This window comes from Balaenoptera physalus, assembly GCF_965194825.1.
Source record: "Balaenoptera physalus genome assembly, chromosome: X".
Classification (NCBI taxonomy): domain Eukaryota; kingdom Metazoa; phylum Chordata; class Mammalia; order Artiodactyla; family Balaenopteridae; genus Balaenoptera; species Balaenoptera physalus.
Genome location: NC_138903.1, coordinates 117,731,564 through 117,748,206, shown reverse-complemented (window position 1 = coordinate 117,748,206; position 16,643 = coordinate 117,731,564). Strand labels below are relative to the sequence as shown.

General features: G+C 43.0%; 1 long non-coding RNA gene and 1 pseudogene across 2 annotated transcripts; both read right to left on the bottom strand.

The window, feature by feature from the left end:
• Positions 1-929: 929 nt before the first annotated feature.
• On the bottom strand, positions 930-2,846 carry LOC309652023 (small integral membrane protein 10-like protein 3 pseudogene; annotated as a pseudogene). Its single transcript has one exon. The product of its transcript is annotated as a small integral membrane protein 10-like protein 3 pseudogene (transcript).
• A 1,252-nt stretch (positions 2,847-4,098) lies between these two features.
• Positions 4,099-10,566, bottom strand: LOC309652044. The gene is made up of 2 exons (XR_014258537.1): positions 8,795-10,566; positions 4,099-8,713 (listed from the first exon to the last, which is right to left on the bottom strand). It is a non-coding gene; the product is annotated as an uncharacterized lncRNA (long non-coding RNA).
• Positions 10,567-16,643: the final 6,077 nt, after the last annotated feature.

Sequence of the window (16,643 nt, the reverse complement as noted above, 5' to 3'; positions counted from 1 at the left end):
CTAAAGTTTTAAAAAGGAGGCCTCACAATTCAAATAATAAAAATACAATTAACAACTAACCATAACAGGAGTGATCCTTTGGTAACGTATAAAAACATTGAATCACTATGTTGTACACCTGAAACTAATAAAACGTTGTGAGTCAATTATACTTCAATTTAAAAATGCAAAGAAAAAGACGAATCACAGCAATGAATGTCTCACATTAGTAGGAAGAATAATATTGTTGGCAGTATTTCACTCTGCCACTATCCTTTTCCGTGTTTGTCTCCTCTCCTGAACATTGGGGGTAATGACAGTCACTTATCTCTGAGTTCTTGTGAGGATTAAATGCAATGATGTATATAAAGTGCTTAGGACATTGCATGGCTTATGGTAAGTGTGCAATAGTGTTTGCAAGTATTATTATTTCTCTATAACTAGGTGGAGTATATAAATGTATATTATATAATATATATATATATATATATATATATATATATATATATATTTCTCTCTGGCTCAATCACTTGAGCCATTGGTGAGGTGACTTCACATCTATTACACATGGATAAAATATAATTCCTTATTTTTAATAGCTACATAGTATCCCATTACATAGACGGACTATTTCTATTTAGCCAAGCTCCCGTTGTACATTTAGCTTATTTCCCCTGTCTTGCCATTATGATCAATACTAAAATGTAAGAACCTTGTCTAAACATCATGGGGTACTTGTCCAATTTTCCAGTTTTTAAATTTTTCAGTTTTGAAAAATTAAATCACACTTTTTGTTTTTACTTTAACTATGACATTGCAGACGTTAGCTCATGAAAAGTTACATAGAGTAAGGAAGCTCTGGGCTACCTGAAGATTGCTGGCCATTTCATGAGGCATTTCCTTATGGTCTTACGGTTTGCTTGGAAAGCAAGGAAATCATATTTCATGCGGTCATTCAGGAACATTTTAGGATATGCATCCACTATTGCAGAAAGATAGGAAGGCAGAATCTACCTGAACTCACGTACCCCCACTTCCCCCAGATTTCCTTCTAATTGCAGTAAATTCATGTGTAATAAGTTTTAACTTTTAATCAAAGTAATACATGCATATAAAGGATTTAGAAAAATCAACCAGTACAAAAGGACATATAACGAAAAGCAGTAAATCCCCACCCACCCTTCTCAACTTTTGCTTTCCCAACCCAGAGGCAAAAACTTTTACATGTCTGTTTAGAGGTTAACTCCATTTTTCCTAATAATATGCTTTTCTTACTATTTCTTAACTTGATGACATGAGGCATTTTCTGCTGACTTCCTGCTGTCCCCTTGGTTTTCCTCCCCCTCATCCATATGGTTGTATCACTATTTTTAACTCTTCTGTTTGTTACCTTGTTCACTTTAAAAATCTAACCCCTAAATCTGTCTTACTCTTTCAACTAGAGACAGTATCTGGACTTCCTAGTTTAGGAGAATAACACCACTGTTCCATTTCCTCCTCTCTGCCTGCCAACTTGTTGCCTGTACTTGTCAAAGTTGGTTAACATTCCCACTCTGTTCTATAACTATAATTAAGTCTCCCCTGCTGTGCCTAGAGATTTACTCTAAAAATGAAAAAGCATAACTAATATTTCCATTGTAGTGATGATTTAAACACTGTTCACTGAGTAGCAAAGTTGAACGCTATGATTGGATTGAGTGTTGATCCACGTGCCAGCGTTCAGATTCTCTTTCTCACACTCCAGGCAACGCTTGAAAAACAGGCCACGTCTGAGGTTGCTTCATATGTGAAGCATGCTCTCCTTGTACAGTTTGAAATGTTTGTTTTTCCCAGTAGGTTCTGTTTGCCGTTGTCGTTTCTTTTGGGATGAAGAAATGTATGCCTTCCCGATCATGCGATAAATTTCTGTTGCCTGGAATCGATTCCATTCAGTTGGAAGTCTATTCACTTCTTTTTCTAATTTGGAGGATTTGCCTCCTATTTGGACCATTCTTGTACAGTTTATCTTTTTTTAAGTTGTTAGTAACTTTTCCTTTTTTCCCCCTTAGGGCATCCTGTGCTTATTGTCATTTCCCTACCTTCGGTGCTGTCTTTTGTTTTATGGATGCAAGAACTTCTCAAATATTTCTGAGGATTTTCAGATTTTTAAGTTCTGTTCTTTGAATTAGCTATTTCCTTGAGATTCAACTTTTCATTATATCTTAGGCTTTTTTGGTTATATTGCAGGCTTTCCGCAAATGACTTCTAGCCGCGCATTTATATGAAAAGATGGGGCAATGGCAAGACAGGCCGGCAAGTCTGTGTGCGCGAGGCGAGCTGGTCGCTTTGCTCTAGGGCGGCTGAACTGGTGGGTGGAGGTCAGCCATCCTGCTGGGCACCCCCCAATGCCACAGAGTTAGTTGCTCTAAATATGTACCTGCAGGCGCACGTTGAGAATCACTGAAGCCACGACGTAGAAGTAGGGGAAGTTCACGCGCAGCCGCCAGGCCAGGTCGAAGAAGGTGATCAGCGTGCGCGTGAGCCCCTTGCAGAAGGCGCCGTAGGAGCCGCGGGCCGCGGCCGAGCGAGACAGCCGCACCGCCAGGCCCGACAGGGCCGCCGCCGCCGCCGCCGCCATCGGTCTGGTTTGGCCTCCCATACAGCGCCCAGAGCCCGGGGCCTCCCGCCGGCTCCGCGGACAGAGGGACGCACGCGGGGGAATCGGCGCGGGAGGTGGATCGCGCGGCCGCAGATGCGAGCTGCGCTGCACGGCGGGCGCCCTCCTCCTCCTCTGGCTGCGCTCGGGCCACCGCGGTCCCTGGTGCCCCTCCGGGCCGCCGGGCTAAGTTGCCTCGGGGCCGCGCGGGGCGGGGTCGGGCTGGGCGCCAGGGATCAGGAGCCCCCGGACGGCGAGGAGGGGAAGGTGGGGGGGGAGCCGGGGGGAGGGGGGAGCCAGGGGGAGGGGGGAGGGGCGTGCAGTTTACCCGGGAGACCTAGCTTCCTGACCACGGTGGTCTTTTTTTTTTTTTAATTTTTAAATTTTAACGGAAGCAAAACGAAACTTGCTCAGAACGTTAGAAATGTTCCTTCATAAGCACGATCTTGAGCAGCTTCGAAGCGTGAACGCGTTTCCTGTTCCCTCAAATCCCTTTAGGAATTTTTTCAATCCTCAGTTGTGAGCTAGTACAAATACACCAAAACCACTAATTTAACTTTAAGATGTGTACATTCTGTTTTACTCATTCAAGCGTCTTATTTTTGCTTTTGCTTTACATCTGTAGTATTCTGCTAATGGGAAAAGTTATACAAACAAGTTTTTAGAGATTGTCAGCAGCACAATGAGAACAATGGAAAGCAAATTCCCTGCTTAGCTTCCCATTCCCCACCCCTCCCCCGCCGTGAACTGAGGTTACGTTTCCTGTATGTACTTCCAGATGTGATGTGTTGATACAGTGCTCTTACCATGTCAATAATGTACAACTACCTCACTCCCTTTGACGACGGATTATTACACCAATACATATGTTGACTAATAATGTTCAATAATTCGTTTAACAAGTCCCCTGTTGATGGACGTTCTGAATGTTTCCAGTTTTTCTTATGCCAAAAATTGTTGCAGTGAGCATCAGTGTACACATGGATTTGCAAGTGGCAGAAAAGGATGAATAATATGATCCCATCTTCATTTATAAAAAACAATCACATAAGCATATATATTTAGTGTTTGAGGTCAAAAAGTTTTACTAATACATGGGGTTGATCAAAGAAGTTTAGAGATGAGGGCTCTATTCAACACTGAGTGTTAATCTTGGAATTCTTTTCCCTCAACATCATAGACAATAATTACATCTCATTATTCTTCTAATTTGCTTTTATTTATCAGAGAAGCTGAGCAACTTTTCTAAATTTCTTAATTTTTATTATTGTTTTACTCATTGCTTGTAAAACATTAAAACTTAAGTATATATTATGAGAAAAGTAAAGTTCCTAGGATCACAACCCCCCGAAAGAAAGACTATTAACAGCTTGGTATATATTTTAATCAATTATTTACATATTTAATAAGCAAGGCATATATACATATTTCACACACAAATCGTAAAACAAAAGTGAAACCGTACTAACACGCTGCCCTGACAGTTGTTTTTTTTTTTATTTTTTTATGGCTGTGTTGGGTCTTCGCCTCTGTGCGAGGGCTCTCTCTAGTTGCGGCAAGTGGGGGCCACTCATCATCGCGGCCTCTCCTGCTGCGGAGCACAGGCTCCAGTCGCGCAGGCTCAGTAATTGTGGCTCACGGGCCCAGTTGCTCCGCGGCATGTGGGATCCTCCCAGACCAGGGCTCGAACCCGTGTCCCCTGCATTGGCAGGCAGACTCTCAACCACCGCGCCACCAGGGAAGCCCCTGACAGTTGTTTTTAAAAATAATGATATATCTTGCTTATCTTTCCATATTGATTCCTCTCTTTATTTATTTGGTTGCACCGGCGGGTTCCTTAGTTGTGGCATGCGAACTGTTAGTTGCGGCATGCATGTGGGATCTAGTTCCCTGACCAGGGATCAAACCTGGGCTCCCTGCATTGTCTTAACCACTGCACCACCAAGGAAGTCCCTCCATACTGATTCCTTATGATTAGTAATACAGTGTATTATTGGTTATGGTTGGCCAGTAATTAACTGAAGGATATTTGGATGGTTTCAAATTTTTCACGATCATAAACAGTGTTGAGATTAACATCCTTGTATGCATATCTTTGTACATGTCTCTGATATTTCCCTGGGATACATTCCTAAAGGTGGAATTCTTGGATCAAAAGGTTTTCACCTGTTTAATGATTTTGATACATACTGTCAAACTGTCTTCCACACAGCTTGTACTAAGGTATCCATGAACATCCTAAACTTTCGTAATAATGGGCATCGACGTTCTTTTAAGTCTTGGACATTCTAATAGGGTGAAAATGCTATCTCGTTTTAATTTGCATATTTTGTTTACTAGCGAGGTTAGACATCATTCATATGTGTAGATTTCATTGCACATTTGTATGTAAGGAACTACTCTTTCAAAAGATTTGCAATCTTATAGAAAACAAATTTATGGTTACCAAAGGGGAAAGGAGGGTGAGGGATAAATTAGGAGTTTGGGATTAACATATACACATTACTATATATAAAAGAGATAAACAAAAATGACCTGTGTAGCACAGGGAACTATATTCAGTATCTTGTAATAACCTACAATGGAAAAGAATCTGAAAAAGAATATATATATATATGATCACTTTGTTGTACACCTGAGACTAACACAATATTCTAAATCAACTGTACTTCAATTGAATATATGTATATATATGTGTGTGTGTGTGTGTAAACATTTGGACAAGCTAAAAAAAGATTTGAAGTCTTAACTTTAATCAGTATTTCCAACTTCCGTGTAAAAAATGTTGTACCAATTTCCACTCCCTCAGGCAGTGTATGAGGCTGTCCATTTCTCCACACCCTCACCCATATTATTATGATGTATTATTTTATTATCGCTAATCTAAAAGCAAAGCAAATAGTTATTCTAATTATTTTAATTTGCTTATATTTGATTACAGTTGAGGCTGAATATTATGTTCATTGGTCATTTACAGTGGCATCAAAAGGAAGGAGGGCCCCGTGGACGGGATGGCTGAAAGGCAGAGGGAGGGCTTACAACTAATATGCAGACTAAAGGGTCCTAGAGACCCCAGGGGCAGTGGCAACAGCAGGGAAGAGGAGAGTTAAGCAACTTTCCCCTCTCTTCCCCTCTGTCTCCTCGCCCCTCAGGCTGCCCAGGCTCCGGTCCCTTTGCTCATTTTTATATTAAAATTTTTGCCTAAGGCAGGCAGAACAGCACAAGCAGCCGGAAAATGATGAAATCTCAACCCCAGCTTTAGGAGAGACATAGAGTACACAAAACAGCCTCAGGTAATGCATTAAACAAAGGAAATAATGCTTCCTTCTCCCTCACACCAGACATCACGAATATAAAATAGTTGTAATAGGCCACAGTTGTTGTTTTTGTGAAACTGTACAATCTTTTAGCTCTTCTTTCCCACAATAGAGCGTATATACCTTGATTCTTCTGTCTGAATCACCCACTCTTAGTATGTATGGGAGGAATATAACGTTTTTAACTGCTATATTGGTCCAGAGATAATAGATTTAAATTTAATGAGAGGCTTTTGAGTAGAAGACACTGAATGGAACAAAGGTGTTTACCTCTCCAAAACAAATAGAAAAAATTATAAAGAAATGCAAGGTAAATTCATTCATAAAATTAGTGGAAGGGGTGAGGGTAGTGGCCCAAAGTGTCTGATAAATTCCTGGAGTGAATACAGATTGGCTCAAACTGAAAAATAAATCTCAGGCAAAGGTTGCAGCAGAAGCAGAGCCACTTTGGGGGAAGAAGGACCAGGTATGGAGAGTGGACATGGGAGGATGAGGTAAAAGGAGAAGATTATTTTAAAAGTTATTTGAAAAATGGCTGAATAAGTTGGGCTCTACTTCCACCATCTTCCCCTCCTCCATCACCAGTGGAGGATTTTATCTCCTGGACGAAAATGAACAGTGTTTCTCTAAAGAAATTGAGTGATCTGCCTGCAAAGGGCTAGGGCTCCAGAATGGGGGGAGGAGGATGGGTGCCTGTGGCAGGGTAAAAATCGCCACAAATGTTTCTTTTCCCTGAATCCATAACTTTGCATTGACATTGCAGATCTGTCAAGAGGTGATCTGTTTCATTTTTCTGGAAGCTACCTTCTAACTTGCTTTGGTCAATGGGACATTGGCAAAAATAGCACAGACAAAAGCTAGAAAAGTGCTTATGCATTGGGACCTGCACTCCTGCTAGTCTTGTAAACCCGCTGCCACCAGACTGGATGATGAGACACATGACCCAGTTATCCCTGTATCCCCAAATGGTAGCCAACCAACCCCTAGAAGTAGTGTCACCAAGACTGCTAGCAGCAGCTGATGACAGACACATGAGAGTCCAGCTGACACAAGCAGAAGAATAGCTCAGGTGAGCCCAGCCCAAGTTGCCAACCCCCAACAATTGTCCATTAAATAAATGGTGGTTGTTTTAAGGCTCTAAGTTTTGAGTGATTTGATCTTTGATGGTAATTACTTGAACCATGGGGCCCCTAGGACTGAAAGAGAAACATGACCCATTTAAGCAAAAGAATTCTGGCAAACAGAAAGTTGGGTCGCCATGATAGAGTGTCACAGCCCCTCAGGTTGTATATCCAGGGTCCCTAGGATGAAGGGGAAACTGGGAGCCTTGAGGAAGGATGCTATGGTAACACTGGCATTATGTACTGTAAATCTTCCTAGTTACCCCCCAGAAGGACCCACAGCGGTTTCCCAAGGTAACTGTGCAGAGGAGAGATAAAAATCCCCACACTCTCCAGGGATTATTAGATAATGGCTCTGAGCCAACACTCATCCTGGGGATTCAGGGCGCCACTGTTGCCCACAGTCAGAGTGAGGGCTAATGAATGTCAAGCGATAAGTGGAGTTCTGGCCTAAATCCAGCTCATGGTGGGCCAGGAGGGTATGCAAACCCACTCTCTGGTAATGTCCCCAGTTCCTGGGTTTAAAGTTGTAACAGGTAAAACCAGCAACTGGCAAAACACCCCAACTGGCTCCCTGACCTGTGGAGAAAGAATTTTTCTGTTAGGAAGAGCCAGGTGGAAACCTGGAACTTATCCTCCTTTCCAATTTTGTAACAGTAACACCCAACATGAATATAGCACGTGTTACATGCCAGATACTCTTCCAAGCACTTTACATACATTAACACATTATTCCTCAAAACAGCACTACAAAGTAGGTACTATCTTTTGTTTTGTTTTGTTTTTTAGGTAGTATTATTTTTTTATAATTTGTTTTTTTATTGAAGTATAGTTGATTTACAATATCGTGTTAGTTTCAAAGTAGGTACTATTATTGTACACATTTTACGGAAAAGGAAATTAAGGCATTGAAAGCTTAAGTAGCTTGCCCAAGGTCACCCGTTAATAACTGGTAAACTGGAGCTTAAACCAGAAGCAGGCTCCAGAGTCCATGCTCTTAACCATTATATTGTACTGTCAAAGTAGTAAACCAAAACCAATATTGCAGGCATGGGGGACTCACAGAAATTAGGGCCACCATCAAGACTTTAAAATTCCAGGGTAGTGAACCCTATCACATCCCTGTTTGATGTACCTGTTTGGCTAGTGAAGAATACAGAGGGCTCTTGAAATGGAAATGATATCTCTGGATTGGCCTTGAACAGGTTCTGAAGGCACAAGTAAGGTACATGAGCAGTGGCTCACACTTCCAGTGTGCCTACAGCTGCCACATTGCCTTCCCTTTGCCAATCCACACTTACGGTTTCATGGGGACCGTTATAGACTAAATTGTGCCCCTCCCAAATTCATATGCTGAAGTCCTAACCCCCAGTATCACAGAATGTGACTGTATTTGGAGACAAGGCCTTTAAACAGGTAACTGAGGTTATACAAGGTCATTGAGGTGGGCCCTAATCCAACATGACTGGTGTTCCTATAAGAAGAGGAGATCGGGACACAAATAGGCCCAGAGGGAAGACCACGTGAAGACACATTGAGAAGATGGCAGAGGAGAGGCCTTCAGAAGAAACCAACTCTGCCGATACCCTGATCTCTGACTTCTAGCCTCCAGAACTATAAGGAAATACATTTCTGTTGTTAAGGCCACCCAGTCTGTGGTACTTTGTTATGACAGCCCTACCAAACTAATATAGGGGACCTCTTTATATCCAGTTGTATTAGTCAGGGTTCTCCAGAGAAACAGAACCAATAGGGTATATATAGATCTATATAAGAGAAGACTTATTATAGGAATTTTCTCACACAGTTATGGAGGCTGAGAAGTTCCACAGTCTGCTGTCAGTTAGCTGGAGAACCAGGAAAGCCAGTGGCAGAATTCAGTCCAAATCCAAAGGCCTGAGAACCAGGGGCGCTGGTGTAAATCCTGGAGTCCGAAGGCTAGGGACCAGCAGCTCCATCGAATGTTTGAGGGCAGGAAAAGATGGATGTCCCAGCTCAAGAAGAGAGATAATTCTCCCTTTGCCTTTTTGTTCCTTTCGGGCCCTCAAGGGATTGGCTGATGCCCACCCACATTGGTGAGGGTGGATGTCTTTACTCAGTCAGGAATCTATTGAAGCACAGCTTTGCATGACATAAGGGCATTAGCCGGAAGCATATTGCTGCGGCATCCCAGCCCCACACAGGAGTAGCCCAGAAAGACAGTGAAAAAGTAAAATCTTCCCTGAGAACATAATTTCAAGTGGTATATCTGGTTGTTCACTTTGCTTGGAAGGAGAAATTGCCTAAGGTATGGCTCTATACTGTCTGATGTTCAGGAACTTGGAAAGAAAAAAATTGTAGTACTGGTGACAAGAAGGTTTGGGAGAAGTCATATGTGGTTGGACCTCTAGGAATGGCCACAGAGTATGAATACATTTGTGTTCCATATAAATGCCCAACAGAGAACATCAACTGTGATGAAGGCTCCCAATAATCAGGTGAACAAGATGACTTACCTAAGAATGTCAGCCAGCCCCACTCTGAAGCTTGCTCAGGGGCCCATGTGCGAAGTGGCCATTGTTGCAGGGACAGACGCTCTGCATGTCCCCTCACCAAGGCTGATGTAGCTATCAGAACTGTTGAATGTCCAACCCCGACCTGCCAATAGCAGAGGCCAATAACAAATTCCCAACACACGTCATTTCCTTGGGGTGGGAGGGCGCTCCAACCAGCCATCTGGTGGCAGGTTGATTACATCGGACCCCTTCCATCATGGAAGGGACGGGAGTATGGACTTGCCTTCCCTAACTACAACACTTCAGCCAGAACCGCTTTCATGGGCATACTCACAATTATGATAGCCCACACACACTGCTTCTAAGGAACTCATTTTACAGCAAAAGGCAAGAAAGAGCTAAACAGAATTCACACTGGTCATACCTTATCCTCCATCATCTAGAATGGTGAATTGCCTATTCAGCGTCCATTTGCAAGTATTTTCTTCACGTCCCCTCGATTTTGGCCTCTGCTGATTTCAAGGTCTGATTATTAGTCTACCGGAAGAAACAACAATGATTCCATTGAATAGATTGTTGAGACCACAACCTAGCCATTTGAGCTACATGCGTCACTGGTCCAACAGGCAGAATATGGGTTTGATTGGTGTGATTGATCCTGATAATCAAGGGGATGTTTGGTTGCTCTTACACAATGCAGGCTGGGAGAATTAAGTCTGAGACTCTGGGGCTCCTCTTAACACTGCCATATTCAGTGGTCAAAGTTAATGAAAGATTACAGCAACATCACATAGGCAGGACCACTGAGGACTGAAACCTCTCAGTAATGAAGCTTTACCTCAGCCTGCCAGGCGAAGAGAACTTGATAGCTGAGAAACTGGCTGAGGGCAAGAGAAAATGGAATGAGTAATGGAAGAAAGAAGTTACAAATACCAACTATGGCTTTGTGACTAGTTTCAGAAACAAAATGGAAGTAGCTCTTCGTATTTTCTTTTTTCCTTATTTGTGTGTGTGTGTGTGTGTGTGCGCGTGTGTGTGTTTTGGTTATTACATGATTATGGTGAACTTAAAGAGGAATGAACATGGGTCAACAATCCTAAATTTAGAGCTGGGTGTGGTAACTTGTAAGACTTTGGGTATCCTCTTTTGGGGAGAAGTTGAGTGTGATTTGTTTTGTACAAGGTGTATGGAAATGGAACATCTTATTGTTGCTGTCGTTGTTATTTAGAACTTCAAGTGTGGAAAAAGATTGAATAGACACTCATCATTATTTAAATCTAATCTGTTACTGAAAATATGTTGGATACCGCATTTTTGGATAGCAGAAGCCTATCTTTTATTAATTTAAGTGGGGAAAGTAATGTTTCTTAGCTCACCCAAACCAATTTTCCCAAATGTTACTAAAAGACTCTTTAAAAGTCTATATAATCCACCAAAGTTTTCTGCGTAATATGAAGCATTTATAACCCAACTATCTAGCTATTTAATATTTAAGGAACTCACTAGTTTATATGTTTGTGTGTAGTATGTGATGGATGAGGCCATAAAGTATAGGATATGAATTACCCTCTGTTCCACATTGCAGGAAACACATTCTGTAATATAAAGAGAATCAAGTCTTATGCTTGCATTTTATCTATTTTACTTTTTAAATTATTACACTATAATGTTACAGTAATCAAACAGTGTGGTATTGAAGAAGAGATAAATACACATATCAATGGAACAGAAGAGAGCCCAGAAATAGACCTACACACATACGGCTAACTGAGTTTTACAAAGATGAAAAAGCAATTCAGTGGAGAAAGGACAACCTTTCAACAAATATGTTGAAACAATTGAACATCAATAGGCAAAAAAAAAGAAAAATTGAATCTTGACTTAAAAATAATACCTTATTAAAAAAGTAATCCAAACTGGATGATAAATCTAAATGTAAAACATAAAAGTATAAAAAACTTTAGAAGAAAGCACAGGAAAAAAATCTGTGTGACCTGGGATTAGGCAGAGAGTGATTAAGCATGACACAAAAGCACAATCCATAAAACAATGGATGAATTGGACTTTATCAAAATTTAAAATGTGTGCTCTTTAAAAGTCACTGTTAAGGAAATGAAAAGACAAGGTACTGTCAAGAATTTGATAGGATATGAGATTTTACCATACTTAGAAGATAAAAAGTTAACCTGTTACAGTTTCGTGGACACTGGCAAAAGACTCCTGGGTTTGAGACAGGTGGCCTTATTACTCCTGGAAAAAGTCATAGGTAGAGGAGGTGATGCAAAGGCTCTGTCATGGATGTTGGGACACGCAGGGGGCTACGTTACAGGAGAGGGACAGTGGGCTTGGGGGATTCATTGCTTTTATAACAAGTGGAAACAAACCCTCTCTGTCTAGGGGAAGATGCCACCTCATTCCTCAAGGCTGTTTGCAGTGATGAAAACACAATCCCAAGAAATGGCCAGGTAAAGAGCAGTCAGGGTCTTCTAGTCTTGGCATGCCCATCAGAAAAATGTGCAAGGGCGCTAGTGGCCCATGGTGGTCCTCTCTCCCAACATTCCACCCTTCAGCCCAACACATTCTTGGCCAAATGTGAATTTTTGCATGAGTATGCCACTCTAATCTGACCCAGACAGTCTGGGATCAAATCTGTTGAATTTGTCTCATAAACTATTTTCAAAAGAACTCCAAGCTGCAGGATGAGACCACCTCGCAGCAGTGACCTCATCCACCCCTCCCAGAGTCCCGGTCTCATCCAACTCTGAATAAGTCCTAGCGGGGAACACTAGGTCTTCTTTTAGACAGTAAGAATAGAGTCTCAGTCCAGACGATTATCCATAACAGCCCACAAAAGGGAGCTTAGACATCCTGATGATCTTTGATTTCATTGCCAATAATTATAAGGGGGAATAGATGGTCCAAAAAGCAGTCTCTATTCCCAATGGAGAGGGTCCGTGGCTCATTTTCTCCCACATACAAACATATAACCCGAAGGGGAACAGTTCAGGATTTGTTGACACCTTTACATTGGTTTGCTTATGCCACATGGGCAGTGTCACCAAGTATTTGCAGCCTCAATCTTCATACATGGCATAACCCAAGGCCACTTGGATGTCAAGAGAAACGTATGAATTGGAGCTAGATTGAAACAACATTGTACAGGATCGTGTGTTTATACATGTTCACTTTCAGGCGCTGCCACTGATGGCATCAGGAATAACAAAATAGTTCTAGACCTGTCATAACCACGTGAGTTTTTCTGAATTCATAGCAGCTGCTGCCTGACTCAAGTGACAATGCTAGCTAGATCCAGGAGACAAAGACAACATTAATTGCCCTCTATCCTTGTTCCTCCCAAGATCTAAGGTGTTCTCTCCCAAAGTGCTGGGGATTGGTAATTTCCCTCCTCTGCCACATGATCGGCATGTCCCATCCCAATACCTATAACTTCACCTTTTCTCCAATCACCCCTTGCTTGTATCCAGACCTTTCATCCTGGTCATTGCACAGGAGGCAGTCAAGAGATCTCTTTCTGGGGATAGCTGCATTCAGTGACCAGACTGCCCCACTAAGGTGTGTGGACCAAGCGGAAGTAGAGTCAGAAGTCGTTCCAATGCTTAACAATATCAGATACTAATGGATGGTAGGGTGTGTGGAATGTTCATCAAATACTTTGACTATTGGCCCATTACTCGGTAACATTTGAGAGAAAAAAAAAAAAAAGGATGCACCATTTGTCATGCTGCAGATGGGCTGGAGAACTGAAAACATGACACAGGTAAGACTCACAGAAGCCGTATGGTGTGGGTGGAGTCAGCTGATCAGACTGAAACAGCAACACATCAACTTAAAAAGTATCAAAAGTGCTGAGACCATTGGTAGCACTGAGGCGGACAGTCAAAGGTCTGAGGTAGACAATCTGTCAGGAGGGAGCAGGGCCAATGCCCCATGCCTTGGGGCCGCCATGGTTGCAAGACAAACAGGCCACCTGTTGGCAAGAGTCACAAGTCTGGCACATAGTAGTGGTTTCTGCAGCAGAAGCAGAGTCCTTTAGTTTGTGCCCAGTCCCCGATGCCAGATGTGTTACCATGTCTGGTGGCATTCTGGCAGTGCAGTGTTGATCAGCAGCTTGATTTTATTTAGTTGGTCTCTTCAAAGAACAGACTTTTACCGTGGGCATCCCTGTGAGTGACCCAGGCAGTCCCATGAACACCCACAGTTTGTGTTTCCACAGCTTACGACCCCCAAAAGAGGGGGTAGTCTGCAGTCTTTCAACTGACAGATCCAATGGCCAGGCCATTGGCAACAGCCCCAGAGTCAGTAAAAGTATAACAAGTTTCATCAAGGGGAGGGTTGACCAGATTTATGAGAACAGCCTTGAATTCTGCCCATTGAGCACAAGTGTGGTAACACTGCAGTCAGGGCTGTTGATTTGGAGGAATTCTGACGTCATCTATACCATAGAAACTTTGGACCTCAGAGGATAAAGGCACTCACAGCAAATGCTGCACCCCTCCCCCCCCCCACACACAGGTGGTAAACAGCAGGAGTTTGTCCCAGTAGCACCTTTCTACTTGTGTCAATGCCCTGAATGGAAGGAGCTCCTTTGAGTCCTTTTTTTTGGCTGCCCCGCGCAGCATGTGGGATCTTAATTCCCCCACCAGGGATCGAACCCGCGCCCCCTACAGTGGAAGCACGGAGTCTTAACCACTGGACCGCCAGGGAGATAGGTCCCTCCTCTGACTCTTTATGAGCATTTATTGTACAGTACAAGCATTTAACACATCAATTACCTTATACATTTTCTCATCAGTAGGTTGAATTGGCACAGAGGGCTCTAACTACAAGATCACTTGAACTGTTTTCCCTCGTCTAGAGTTTTACTCACGCTCTATCAGTTGAGTTTAGGTTCTTTTTGTTCCCTCTGGGAGCACAGACCAGGTTGTTTAGCATCTGCACCGGGCAGCCCCAGGTGTGGGAGGAGGGAAGAGGGGGAGGGGATTGGAGGAGGCCAGCCTGAATGGAATAGCTGGAGGCTTTTTCTCCTTTGCTTCCTAGTCCCAGGAGCTCTACCCTGGAGACCTCAAGGCCATTGGCCACCTGTGCGCCCAGCGCCCTCTCCAGCCGAAGGACTGGGTAGGATGGTGACTTGGATGCTTGTTGCCAACAGTCATAAAAGTTTGAGTCCCTCCCCCTGCCAGTTCCCCTTTTTTGTTCTTTAAAGCAGCTGAAATCCGGGTAGAGGAGGAGGGAGGCGTCAGAGGGTGTGGAGGGAGAGAGCAGCTCTGCACCAGTGAACGAGGCTTTCCATTTCCTTTAATTTTGAGTAGCTGCCCACTTGGGCTCAACTGTTGAACCTTTAATGTTTTTCATCGCCTAACGCTGTACATCCTCATTTCTGACACTGTGTATTTCAGCCTCGGAGACCCTTTGACTCAGCAACCATATTCCCTTGAACTAGGGATCCAGGGCTGTCCCATTGTCATGATAATGTTATTGTCATGATAACAACCCTTCCTCTGCCCTCCCAGAGGAGAGGGATCAAGAACTGAGGTACCAAACTAGTAGAAGAGATTAGACTTGGGGTGGGGGGCGGGGGGCGGGGGCGTTGAAGGAAGGTGGTCGAAACGTACAAACTTGCAGTTATAAGATAAATAAGTACTAGGGATGTAATGTACAACATGATAAATAGAATCGACACTGCCGTACGTTACATATGAAAGTTGTTAAGACAGTAAATGTTAAGAGTTCTCACCACAAGGAAAAATATATTTTTTCTATTTCTTTAATTCTTGTATCTATATGAAATGATGGATGTTCGCTAAACTTATTGTGGTCATCATTTCATGACCTATGTAAGTCAAATCATTATGCTGTACACCTTAAACTTATACAGTGCTGTATGTCGATTATATCACAATAAAACTGGGGGGAAAAAAGAACTAAGGTACCCAGCAGAGGAATTTTTGTGTCATAACTGAAAATGCCCTAGAGAATGGTGACTTCTGAAATGGATACTAAGTCACAAGAAAAGTAGGTGGTTGAGGGGAACTATTGCCTAGAAGCTAATAACCTGCATGTATGGATACCTTTCCCTTGAGATGGTAGCTATGGGGCCCCTGGCGGGGTAGGGGGTGGGGGAGGAAGAACTAAGGTACCAATCAGGTGGCTTGTTTCAATCTTGCCTCTCACCACTTAGTCTCTAATATCATTCATTAACTGGTAGGACAGTGAGGGATCCTTAACTCCTCACTTGCCCACCATTTGGGCAAGAGCATTCCCTACTGGATCCCAGGAAGTCTTCTCCTATTCTCTAGCCTGGCTTGTGTGGGCCTTTATCCTTTCTCTTCCGGAAATCCCTGTCTCTTTCAGCCTCCCCCGGCTTATCTCCAAAGCTGTCAAGCACTGTGCAGGATCTGAGGTTTTATCCTACTTACAAACCAACAAGTTAGCCTGTTATTGTTTCATGGATGCTGGCAGAAGACACAAGGCTACAGAATCAGAGACAAGGCACATTATTATTCACTGTAAAAGTAGTAGCCAGAGTGTTTGTGTGATGCTTGTACCAGCCCCTTACACCCAAGTCCTGCGGTGCGATGTAAAGGGCCCATCATGGGTGCCTGCACACACAGTGGACTGTGTAACTGGAGGAGATGCTGAGTTTGGTGGACTCACTGCTTTCATAATAAGCAGAGGTGAGCCTGCTCTTCGCTGGGGTGACACAGCACACCCCTCAGGGTGAGAGATGGCTAGGGTAAAGCGTGGTTAGGGCCTCACCCAGCAAAGAATGTGCTGGGACACACAGGGCCTGTGGTGAATTGCCTCTCACAACAGATACAGACCAGGAGAAAATATTACAAATCACATATCTGGCAAAGGACTCATCCAGAATATTTATAAAGAACTCTCAAAACAACAGTACAATAACGCAATTTAAGCACGAGCAAAAGACTCAGATGCTTGACAAAAGGGAATATACAGATGGAAAATAAGCATGTGAAAAGATGTTCAACGTCTTTCCATGAGATGTTCAACAATTTCCATGCAAATATAGACCACTATTAGACACCACTATGGAGAAGACGGTCATCTTCTC